We start from the raw sequence: 13,192 nt of genomic DNA, 5'->3' as shown, positions 1-13,192 counted from the left end.
GAGAGAGAGAGAGAGAGAGTCTGCAAAGTCTCGTTCCTGATAAAAATACGAAAAATATCAGAGCAGGAGGAAGATGTAAACAGTCCACAAAGAGAAGAGATAAGTTTACAAGTTTGAAGGAGCTCAGACTTGTGGAATTTTGCGACTCGACTCTTGTACTGCGTGTTCTTGTATGATATTTTGCGTCTTCCTTGATGTCGCACAAGTTAGCGGGAAGCAAAATAAGCGTGAAAACAACTCGAGACAAAAGATATATGTTCAGGTTCCTTAGTGAATAAAATGGAAGAAAATAAACACGTGTTGATTTAGCTCTTCAGATCTCACTAAGCCTTTTTCGGAAGTAGATTTGTTGACATTACAAGATAAATGTATAACAATCTTTACGCGTCACTAAAATCATAGATCAGTAAATAAACATGCAAGACAACAAGATGCGTTTTCTCGATCTATATGAGTCTGATTTAATGTACTTGACAGGCATTCAAGGAGACTGAAAATGGAAATAAAACGAAGGGACGCTCAGTTTTTCTTTATCTATAAGACGGCAATAACTCAAGAGCAAAAAAAAACCGCCTTGCACTTACTTGACTGTCAGTTCCAAAAGTAAAGTAAAAAAAGAAGCATAGAAGATTAAAGGGTGTCTTGAAACATGTACCGAAATTCTTTGATCCATTACAAGGAGAGAAAAAAAAAAAAACAGATTAGTAGTTCCAGAGTTTACCAGTAAAAAAAGAAAAAGAAAAATGAATGACGAATACCTTTAAAGTGTTTGACTCGATACTTTTTTTCGTCAAAGAAAAGATGAAGCCGAAAAGAACACAAAAACTCGGATATATAAACTTTCTGTGCAATGTCTGCCAGTGTTAGGCACGGAGACCCAACATCCACCTTGGTATGTTTGGACCGCCTCAATACGTAGTAGTGAATCGGAGACTCTTGCAACTTGAACTATATCGGGGTGGATGGTGGTGATGGTCAGACAAGGAGGTATGGTACTGAAGGAAGTAAAGCACGATATGTGGCATGGCTAGACAGTGAAGGTGATCGGGAGACAAGATGCCATATTGGTTGGTGATCCTTGTTGATGCTAGAAAAGGATGGTGATTAAAGGAATGCTTTCTTTTATGGAATAGGGGAAGCTGGCCAAGGACAACAAAAAATGAAAAAAGAAAAGGCTCACTTGATTGCCAGTTCCCTAAAAGATTAAGAGAATTAGCCAAAAATCTTGAAACCTCCATCTCTAAAGAAGTCAAGTGGTAGGAAGGTGGAAATACAGGCAGGGAGTGGCAGAGTTTACCATAGATTGGTGTGATAATGCACGAAGGAAGACACCTAATGAAGCACATATAGCTAATGAAAGTGACCCATATTTCTTTTTTTTTTTATTGATTAGTAATAATTCAAGAGACTGTAACATATATTTGTAGTTACACATCATACTACAAACTGACATAAATACTGTATCAAAATGACGGAAAAGATAAGTTTTTTTGTATTATTATCGTTATAATTACCTTTATTATTGTTATTATTACTATTACTATTACTATTATTATTATTATTATTATTATTATTATTATTATTATTATTATTATTATTATTATTACTATTATTGTCATCATCTTCAACATCATCATCATAATCATCATCATCCTCATTATTATTGCTATCATCAACATCATCACCATCATCATCATCATCATCATCATCATCATCATCATCATCATTATTGTTACATAAAAAAACATCATTATCATCATTATTATTACTATCATCATCATCATCATCATCATCATCATCATCATCATTACTGTCATCATTATTATCATCATCATCATTATAATTATTTTTATCATTATTACTGTCATCATCGTTGCCATCATCGTCATTATATTTGTGTACATTGTATCTATCTAGGCTTCTTGGCTCATTTTTGTATCTATCTAGGCTTCTTGGCTCATTTTTGCTTTATTTGTTTTTAAGGATTCCTTTTCTTTTTTTTTTTTTTTTTTTTTTTTTTACTAGTTACATTTCCTCTTTTTTCAATTCAGTAAAGTCTCATACGGTTTATCACGGTGATATTTGACACCAACTTTACACACACACACACACACACACGCACGCACGCACGCACGCACGCACGCACGCACGCACGCACGCACACACACACACACACACACACACACACACACACACACACACACACACACACACACACACACAAATCGTTGGTCTTTTTTTCCCTCAGCTTTTGTGACTTCTTTGTAGTTTTTTCTCCGTATTTCAATGTTAATTTTCTACTTTCAAAGCAGTAAATATTCCTGCGGCTTGTTTATTATCCTTACTTTCTTATTTTATTTTTTTTACTCTTCTCTTTTTCGTTTCCCTTTCTTGTCTTTTTAAATAAATGTTATTTTATTGCCAGTTCAACTCTTTCTTTTTCTGCATTCCATTTGTTTGTTTCGTGGTAGTGGACGCTGCTATCGTTTGTTACACAATGATGTTTACATCAGCTTCTTCCTAAGCAGTAAATCTTCAACGGATTTTCTCAGTGATGTGTTTGAGTTTGTTCACCGTCTTCCACACCATCACCAAATCATCTTCCTTGTCTTAGACAGGATCTTCTGGTACTCGACACCCGAACACTCCTTCACCTGCATATCAGCTTGTCCAATAACAGTGTCTCGCGTCCAAGTCTGGTCTCAGTGCCTCTGGTGAAGGCCCTGCTCATGCCAGCCCAATCGTTCACCTTTTTGTGCCTCTGCTTAGCCCATCGCCGAGGCCTGGCTGTGCCTGCCACGCGATCCTTCTACTCCCTCCTTGCTTCTCTGATATGGTTCAACGTAAGACCACTCTCTAGCCTTGCTGAGTGCCCTACCCAACCAGACCTCTGGTAATACTGTTTCCAATTATAATCCTGCTGACTGTGATGGTGACATGTCTCTTCAGGCTAGTGGTTGTACCACTGCCGATACTCATCATGAGTGTGGTGATAGTCGTGGTGAACGGTGTGGTGACGTTGTTGCTGAGCCCTGTGGTGATACACTTCCCCGTGTCCCTGCTGGTACCTGTGGCGCCTGCCGTTTGACCCTCTGTGCCTTGAGTTTTGGTTGTTTTGTTGAAGAGTTGGCCGAGACAAAGCGTGATCCTCCTGGTGAGCAGCGAGATGAGAGCTCTGTTGGTGATTGTGATGACGCCCCGACTGAGGCAGGCGGCGGCATTGCTGCTGATGCGCGCACTGACGGCGGTATTGAAGCCAACCGTCCGGCAGGCATCGCACAGGAGCGCCGTACCCCAGCAGCAACTGGCCCAGTAAGGAGCACGGCCAGGTGTACCGGCCAGGGGCGTGTGCGGCGGGCGACAGTACCAGGTATGCGTGCTGGAAAGCCCTTTGTGCATCCCAAACACGGAAGGAGGATCGGCCCAGGTCATTGCCGGGTGTCAGCGGGTCCTGGATACACAGATCTACTCGGCGGTGGCCGCGGGGCATGACGGTGGGCACGTGCTTTTTCCGTAGGTAGCGGTCGCCCTCCAGCACGCTGATGCCCGTGGTGGCGTATACAAACTGGTGTCCATAGAAATAAAAGAATCTCAGAAGCACCAAAGCAGGGTCTTCTCGTTCCTCGGATGGCACCTGCAACTGCAGGAGGCTGGTGGCCATCAACGTAACGGAGTAGGAGGAGACGCCTCCTGTGAAAACTTGGCCAAGGTTTAACTATTTAAGGTAATACCTAAGGAACAAAGCCACGGGTGTCAAAGTCTTAAACTGCTTTTTGAAGTCTGCCACCAGCACCGCGGCGCGCACAGCAACCTCGCCGCCGAGAGACACGTCCACCTCCAGTCCGGTTTGCCTGTGAAGAATTTTAACCAGAGGGACTGGTCTTCTCGAGAACCTTGAGTGAGGCAGGCAGTGCCACTCCCTGCTGCAGGAGGGCGTCCCTCAGGACCAGCAGCGGCGGTGGAGAGGGTGGCCACTGTCCCACCAGCGTGAGGTCCACATCGCTGTCCGGCAAGTACAGGCCGTTAGCCAGGCTGCCGGTGACCTCAACTCGCGCCGCGGGCCACAGCACACCAACCGCGTTCCTCACGTCTTCCACGAGGCACATTCGGCGCTGGGACTCCGCCTCCGATCCTCCCGCCCAGCGATGGAAGTCCAAGACTTCTTGGGCAAGAGCCTGCAGAGAGCCGTTGTAGGAGGGCTGCGGACGCTGCCATGGTGGTGGTGTGCAGGCGCTGCAGGCTGTGTGCTTGCTTCAATTGTATAGGCCGCCTCAGACACTTCCACTATCGTCACTTTCTCTTCCTCTTCAGTGTCTTTCTCTCCCAGATTCTTTTCTTCATCTATTTCCATGCCCTCTTCTTGTTCCTGTTCTTCATTTCTATGGTGTTCTGCACCCTCTAGTTCCACACCAGTGACTGGTTCCTCTCCAGTGATAGTTGGCACAGCTACAGTGTCGATGGTTGGTGCCTCTTCAGGGACTAGTGGTAGCTCTGCAGGTGCAGACTCCTTAATAGGAGTTATCAACAGTATTTTGAGACTTGTGTTTCTTCTTACGACGACGCCGATTTCTTTTTGCCCTCTTGAGTTCGTTCCGCTGGCTTGTCTTGCTTACCACTGTGTTCCCTCTCACGCTCCTGTTCCACCTTTTGTTCTGGGAGGGTCGTTCTGCTCTCTTCCTCTGCAACAACAATCGTTTGTATTTCTTCATTATTTTGAGCTTTCTTTCTGTTTTTCTTCTTCTTCTGAGTTTGTTCTTCGCGTGTTGTGGACTGGTGCCCTTGCATCTCTTCAGTCCGTTCGCGTTCATTCAGAAGGATAGCGGTGCTTTCTGCTTCATGTTCATCGTTCAAGTGACTAGAGTTGCTATCCTTCTCCTGTTCCTCTTCAACAACATTATTCGTTTCCGTAATGTTATTGAAGGGCTCGTTCATCTCCTGTTCATCTATTGACTCATTCTGTTCCCCACTACACGCAAACTTCCTTTTCCACCACGCCTGCGACAATTGAAGAGGTGAAGCCAGAAAATGGTGGCGTGGTCGTGCTTACCTCTTGATTTTAGCAAAGGGATTGAAATATGACTGAGATGACTCTGTTAATGACGACTGAGAGTGCACATTGACTTTGGCCTCACTACAGTTTTCTTCCTCTTCCGTCTCACTGTGGGCAGGGAGTGGAGGAGGCGAGGCGTCGTGGTGTTCCTCAGCATGGGTCTCTCGTGAGGTAGAGAGACGGCGAGTTTCTGGGGTTGGTTCGGCTTTGTCAGTCGTCGGCAAAGTTTTGAGATGCAACAACAACGGACCCATGAGAAGCAACACGTCTTTTTAGGCTCCTCGTCCAAGTCGCTGTCAGCTTCCATCACGATGCTTTGGTGCGACAAAATCTCCAAGGTGCTCAGTGCGGGATATTCACTCTTAGTTTCCTTGATGTGTTTATTGTAGACCATGTGCTCCCGAAGGCTCACAATCTTACAGAGGAACAGTTTGCCACAACGTAAGTAGACCCAATATTTGACATACACTCAACTCACCCATCAGTGCCACCTCAACCAAGTCTGACCTTTCACTCCAAGCGCTCACCCACACCAGGTTATATAACAAGCTTAGATAATAACCTAAAATTTTACAATAATATACGGTTATTTAATAGTATAATAATAATAATAATAATAATGATAATAACAGTAATAAGAATGATAATGTTAATAATAATAATAATAATAATAATAATAATAATAATTATTATTATTATTATTATTATTATTATTATTATTATTATTATTATTAACATTATCATTCTTATTACTGTTATTATTATCATTATTATTATCATTATATTATTATACTATTATTATCATCATTATAAATTATTGTTATTGTTATTGTTGTTGTTGTTGTTGTCGGTGCTGTATTGTGTTGCCGTCATCATGAGTGCAGTAGAAACAGTAGTAATAACAGAGGAGCGAATTCGAGGGTCTTATAAAGGGAATTAGTTTTGAGCAAGCAAGAAATGGGAAGGGCCAGATAGACAAAATGACATATTGTTTGTTAGAGTAGTTCTAACTGGGGCGAGATGCTATTTGGGACTAAAATGATATTAGTGAGCAGAACAAAAACAATATTATTTGTGGCAGTATTAATGTGAGGTGTTGCACGTGGTCCCTGAATGTTGCCCGAAACATTGCTGCGATTATTTTACGAACATAGCAGGATCATGGTCTCGAACACGCTCCAAATTGTTCGGGGCAAATATTGTGCTATGTTGGAAGCTGACGTGTAGTCTGGAGCAGCTCTGCCCTCAGATTTTTCTTCTTTTCATTGCACCGACATGGTGCACACGGGGACTCTTAATGATGTCGCTCCACGAGTCTCATTTTGCGAGTTAATTTACATTTATGATGTCCATGACTATAAATTACAGGGTGATATCAATAATCTTATCATTATTGAATTACAACATTCTTTACCAATTTATGATTATTTCTGGGAGGGAAAGATAACACATGACAACCGAACACCTTTCAGAACCTTACCTGAAACAAGTTCGGCACAGCAGTGCTTCAGAAGTGTATCCTAACAGGTTCACAACACTGTTCCAATAATGTCTCGAATAATATTCTGGAGGGAGTTTGACACCTCTACTCAGATTATATAGAGTGTAATGATAATGATAATGGTCACTTGATTAGAATGAAGGTTATTATAAAGGGATATCAATAATACTGGAGTGAAAACAAAAGAAATGATGATTTACACATTATCATTTATGGTAATACAACAATATGAACTACGAACCAAACATACATCGAGCTGCATAGTGCACCAATGATTGAAACAAACAGCAATTTTCAATACGATCTCCGACGCTATACCAATGGATTCTTTGTTTTTCAATAAATTAAGTATGTAGTACTGTGTTTTTTAACCGAATCACTACAGAACATTTTTAATACACCACAGTTTCTCCGCTGTACCGCCAAGGAAAAACAAAAAGGATTCAAACAACTAATGGCAAATAAAAAGGTTTGTAATTTCTTTAAGTAAGCGATTTATAAGTAAAACAACCGTAAAAAGCTAGCCAATCTATGACCTGAACAGTGATGGAGGATGGTGTTATTGCCACGAACCTCCCAAGTGTACCCACCGCTACACCTCTCATCTCGCCTTTATTGTTTGCCGACTGGATTAAAACAGACGACTGCGTGTGTGTATTGGAACAGTTATGAATTTTGTAGTAGATTTTCATTCTCTCTCTCTCTCTCTCTCTCTCTCTCTCTCTCTCTCTCTCTCTCTCTCTCTCTCTCTCTCTCTCTCTCTCTCTCATTACCGTTATCGACACTCTCCAGGCTTCTGTAAATAGTATACCGAGAAAACTTTCTGAGGTTTTATACTGCAATCGTCTTCGTGTTTACCTAAACCCACTGGACTCCTGTGTAGTGCCACGCGCACCTCCACACACACACACACACACACACACACACACACACACACACATGCGGAGTGTAGTGGTTAGCTCGATCGGCTCACAACCGAAAAGGCCCGGGTTCGAGTCCCGGGCGCGCCGAGGTAAATGGTCAAGCCTCTTAATGTGTAGCCCCTGTTCATCTAACAGCAAGTAGGTACGGGATGTAACTCGAGGGGTTGCGGCATTGCTTTCCCGGTGTGTGGAGTGTGTTGTTGTCTGAGTCATACCCGAAGATCGGTTTATAAGCTCAGAGCTCGCTCCGTAATGGGGAAAACGGGCTAGATGACCAGCAAACGACGACCGTGGTGATGGTGAATTACACACACACACACACACACACACACACACACACACACACACACACACACACACACACACACAAAAAAACTATATATATATATATATATATATATATATATATATATATATATATATATATATATATATATATATATATATATATATATAACTGAGATTGATGGAGATAGTGTAAATTGTTTTTCTTCCCCCCCATTGTGATTAGTTCTCGCCAAGCACTTCAAATAGACCAACAATAACATTTGAAACTTAAGTGTCTAGATTTCAGAGAGTGTGAAAAGGCAATGGTGAGTGAAGATAGAGGCAGCAAGACCAGCAGTTCAGCAGCTCCGTCTCTCCCACTCCATGACTCGTTATATAACCTATAAATGTTTTAAGTAACCCTGCAAGGATTTTGAACAGTTGGCATCCCTGATCAGATAACGTGGAGCAAAGAAAGGTTGGTCATTCTGGTCTTTTCCGATTGTGGCGACAGGCGAGGGTGGGAGTGGTTGTCTATATCTCGGTTTGTTGAGGTGCTATTTTTCGTGGCGCTGATTGGATACAGCCGTCCTGCATGTCTGTCACAAGCAAACAGCGAGGATGGTAAGTGTTCTTGTGTGTGGTGATGCCTAAGAGTGGAAAGTGTTTGTTGTGAAAACAATTACAGGCTCTGACTACACTTTGTAAATTAAGAGGCTCGGCTGGTGTGATCGGCTTGGAGGTTAACAAGAGTATTGTTCCCATTTGTAACTTGCTTATCATTAACAAAGCAAGTTATCACGTAATTGGACTTTTAAAATATTATACCACTTATTAATAAGGTAGAGGTCAGTCTCCTAACGTGATCGAATTCTGTTATGCCTGAGTCGAGAGTTCGAGGACGAGCAGACAGGGAAAGTTTTGTACTATGGTTAATTTATCGCATCTGCAGAGAATGGTTGAAAGCTGATTTGAATGGGGTTGCATCCTTGAATTTAATGTCTTGACGCAGATTGGTTGAATGGCAAAATGAGGGATTTACCTGTGGCGTAGTGTTGAGAAGCAACGAATTGCTAGGTAGGAATATGACTCTTAACCAGGTGTCCGTTTCTCTAGGCAAAGAAAGAAAGTTGTAAGGAAAGCAATGAAATACGGACATTTATGAGCGAGAAGAATTGAATGTCAAAGTTATATAATGTTTAGTTTGGTGATAACTGGTAGTCCAGCACTTGATCACCATGTGTAGTGATTTGTCTCAGAAAACATCGGACTGCACAGACTAGTGGCTCGAGGAGAACTAGATTAGCATTAACATCATCAGTTGGTCTGATAAATTCGCGTTGATTTAAGTTATTGTCATATTTACGGTATGATACATATTAATGTTTGTAATGAGTGAATTGTTTGTTTACAATACGTCGCTACTTGGATACACCGCTAATAGATATCTGACTTGCTAGTTAAAATTAAGTGTGTGTGTGTGTGTGTGTGTGTGTTTATCATAGTGGAGGAATTAGGTGAAGGTAGATAACAAGGAAAAGAGAAACTATATACTAAGGGAGAGAGAGAGAGAGAGAGAGAGAGAGAGAGAGAGAGAGAGAGAGAGAGAGAGAGAGAAGAAGAAACAGGGGGAAAGGGAGAGAGATGGTGAAGTTAACTCATCCCACATCCGCCTACAAAAGGTGAAATTAAAGATCGTAACTGGAATATCTCTCTCTCTCTCTCTCTCTCTCTCTCTCTCTCTCTCTCTCTCTCTCTCTCTCTCTCTCCTCTCTCTCTCTCTCTGTGTTTAGTTTATCCATATCACGGTTAAGTTAATTTTGTCATTCTTTTTTTAAGTGGATTGGAGGAAGCTCGACAAATAACTCTTATATGTGTTTCATGTTTCTTTTTAAATGTTGTTCAGCAATAGAGTATCAAACAGTTGGGTTGTCTTTTTGCTACCCTGAAGTTTGCTGGCATATGAATCTCAGTACTGTTAATACTACTACTCCAAGGCTGAAGGAGGTGAAGCATCAGCTATAAGTGAAATAAATGGTGAAACACTAGATATTTTCACTCTTTCTGACCAATGAATGATAAACTTAACCAGTATGTTTAGTCTTTCGCCATTTATTTCATTTATAGTTGATGCTTCACCTCCTTAAGCCTTGGAGTATTAAGATTCATATGCCAGCAAACTTAAGGGTAACAAAAAGACAACCCACCTGTTTGATATTCTATTACTGAACAACATTTAAAACGAAACATGAAACACATATAAGAGTTACTTGTCGAGCTTCCTCCAATCCACATAAAAAAAATGACTGACAAAATTAAGTTAACCGTGATATGGAATGAGAGAAATACAATAACGATGAAGCCAAGGAAGGCAACTAGGGTCAGTGACTTGGCTAGAACTGCAAAAGTTGGTCAGAAAGGGTCCTCGTGTACATTTTTCACTTGTCCTCATAGTATATTATTTCAATTTGATTAATCTCCCAATATATTTCAATGTATGACTCATATGCGTTGTATTGCACCAGCTACGGCAGATGTTACGCATGTAGCGGCGACCTTTCCAGACTCGTACTCTGGTTGATAATCCTTTAGAGTCGAGTTGCAATTTAGTTTGGGTAGAGTATGTAATGTGTCGAGGATTCCAAACTATTTGGTGAACACTCGGCTGCTGGCAAGGCTTCGTCGCTGGTGTAGGCGTCTGTGGAATTAACAATAACAGCAATGTCATCACCATTATCACCAATCCGACAACTACCACCACCACCACTAATGCAACAACTACTACCACCACTAGCACCACATCTCAAAACTACAACCCACCACCACTATCACCACCACCATCCTTAATACCATCACCACCTTTGTTATTGATAGTAGAGAGAGAGAGAGTGTGTGTGTGTGTGTGTGTGTGTGTGTGTGTGTGTGTGTGTGTGTGGCTTGCTTGCTTGTTAGTTTTGTTTGTATATGTGTTCTGAATTAATCGCATTATTTTGATGAATATCATGTTAGTTCGTTTTTCGGCTTTCGTCATCGTCGTTCTCCTCGTCCTCGTCCTTCTCGTCGTTCTCTTTGTCGTCCTCCTTCTCCTCCTCCTCCTCCTCCTCCTCCTCCTCCTTCTCGTCCTCGTCCTCTTCGTCCTTCTCCTCCTCGTCCTCGTCCTTCTCCTCCTCGTCCTCGTCCTTCTCCTCCTCGTCCTCGTCCTCCCGATTTTGCGCCGTTTAGATAAGAAGAAAAATGTTTTGTGTAGAAAAATTGCTGTTGTAGAAAAATTGCTGTTGTAACATTTATGAAGTCAGTGCAGTTTTATGAAGCTTGTTTGTGTTTTAAGAAAAACGAGTGTATTTTAGATAAAGTATCATTAGCTGGAATACGAGCGTTTCCATTGTTTCCAGTAATGTTTTTTCTTTCATCATATCTCTCAAATATATTGCATCTTCGTTCTATCCGTCTTCCTTCTTCTCTTCCTCCTCCGTGTCCTTTACCTCCTCCTCCTCCTCTTCTTCCATCGTCTTAAACCTTTCCTACACTTGACCTCGTCTGTGGTGGAGTGCCTGGTAAAACAACAAAACAGAGTACCAGAAATTCTTTTAATTCGCAGACTTGGTCATGTTTCCGCCTCTTGCTTTGATGTAGCTTCATGGTTTCCTCTCCAGTAAAAAAAAAAAAAAAAAAAATGTTATTCATTTTTTTTTTTATAATGATTCTTTGTAGATAGATGTGTGTCTGCGTGCGTGCGTGCATGTGCATGTGCGCGTGCTCACGAGCTAATGCGTGTGTGCGTGTGCTACTTTTGCTATTTCCACTTAAGAAGAGTTCAACAATCTAAATATGTATCAGTGTAAAGATAACAGAACACAGACACACATCGTATGTCTGTGTAGTCCTTTAACTTTATTTTGTTATGTTTTTATATGACTGTTACTACTATTACTACTCTATTGCTACTACTACTACTACTGCTACTGCTACTGCTACTACTACTATTCGGGTAGAAGGGATGTGAACCGGGATTTTGCTCTCGCCATAAGGTCAGGAGAAGAGCCTTTCTGGCTCGGTGCTAGCTAGCAAGGCCTCCAGGCAGCAAGATGAAGCATCTTGTTCCAGCACTCTTGGCACGTCACGAAGATGCTAGCTTTATTGTATCAAAATGTGAAAAAGCTGTGATCGCAGGGGGCGCCCGGGATTGAACCGGGGACCTCTCGATCTGCAGTCGAATGCTCTACCACTGAGCTACACCCCCCTTTACACTGTTAAGAACAGGTGTTATTCATCACAGTACATGTGTGACTAGCAGCTGCCGCACGCGCCATAAAACTCAGAGCAAAGCCTTGCTGGCTCCCTGCAGCCTCTCATATTTGTCAATGTTTGTCAATGTTGTCCACAACAAAAGGCGTGTCACTGCCGCCTGCGAGCAGGTTTCAGTTGGTCCCACAAGACGGCAGTGAGTGTAGCCGTGTGTAAGAGGCAGAGTTAGGCGTGGCTGGTTGTGGTCACTGCCAAAAGGCCTCACCAGAAGTATCTTGCTGGCCAACCTGGTAAGTCTTCACTGATATTATATTGTTGTTCTTTGTCAAAAGCTATTTGAGTCAACTATAGTATTCTGTTTTCTTATTGTCTCACATGACCGTCAGTCAACTTTCAAGTACAGTCAAGGCTTTACGAGGAGCATGGATATAACTTGTCTCTGTCTTGGCGCGTCACATCCGTTCAGGAATATTTACGTTAAGAAAAGATAAAAAACATAGGGGGCGCCCGGGTTTGAACCGGGGACCTCTCGATCTGCAGTCGAATGCTCTACCACTGAGCTACACCCCCTGGCCATGAGAAGCCTGTGGCACTCTTAGGAAGGACAGGTGTTGTGCAACACTAAGTATGAAGTGTTTTTTTTTTTTTGTGAGCTACCCTATTTGAAATAATTAAATCACTCGTAACACACAGGGAAGACGATATACTGTTGTATATAAACATTGTTTTGAAGAGATAAAACAAGGAAGACAGTGACGCCAGAACGACGGAGAACCCCGTGTGTGTGTGTGTGTGTGTGTGTGTGTGTGTGTGTGTGTGTGCGTGCGTGTGCGTGCGTGCGTGTGTGTGTGTGTGTGTGTGTGTGTGTGTGTGTGTGTGTGTGCGCGCGCGTGCGAGAAAATGTTTGAAGATTGAATGTGTGAATTGTGTGCGTAGATTCGAGTTTGACAAAGCGTTTGACTGTGTAAAGGCCTCTTTAATAGTAGAAAATATCTGTTGTAAAGACAAATACAAGCTCTGACTAGACCACGTAAAGGAATGCGGACGTTTGGGCACGATCGAATGAAGAGGCGTTGCTGGTGTGGTCGGCCTGGTTGTGTTGTGAATAGGTAACAAAAGTATTGTCCCATATGTAACCGGCTTATCGTTAACGAAGCAAGTTACCACGTAATTGGACTGTTAAGATATTATACCATTTATTAGTAT

General features: G+C 42.1%; 2 non-coding genes across 2 annotated transcripts; both read right to left on the bottom strand.

Annotated features, from left to right (window-relative positions):
• Positions 1–11,909: 11,909 nt before the first annotated feature.
• On the bottom strand, positions 11,910–11,981 carry Trnac-gca. The gene has a single exon. It is a non-coding gene; the product is annotated as a tRNA-Cys (tRNA).
• A 503-nt stretch (positions 11,982–12,484) lies between these two features.
• Positions 12,485–12,556, bottom strand: Trnac-gca. Its single transcript has one exon. It is a non-coding gene; the product is annotated as a tRNA-Cys (tRNA).
• Positions 12,557–13,192: the final 636 nt, after the last annotated feature.

Source organism: Portunus trituberculatus, chromosome 47 (genome assembly GCF_017591435.1).
Source record: "Portunus trituberculatus isolate SZX2019 chromosome 47, ASM1759143v1, whole genome shotgun sequence".
NCBI classification, from domain to species: Eukaryota; Metazoa; Arthropoda; class Malacostraca; order Decapoda; family Portunidae; genus Portunus; species Portunus trituberculatus.
The sequence above is the reverse complement of the archived record's forward strand: the minus strand, read 5'-3'. Positions and strand labels throughout refer to the sequence as shown.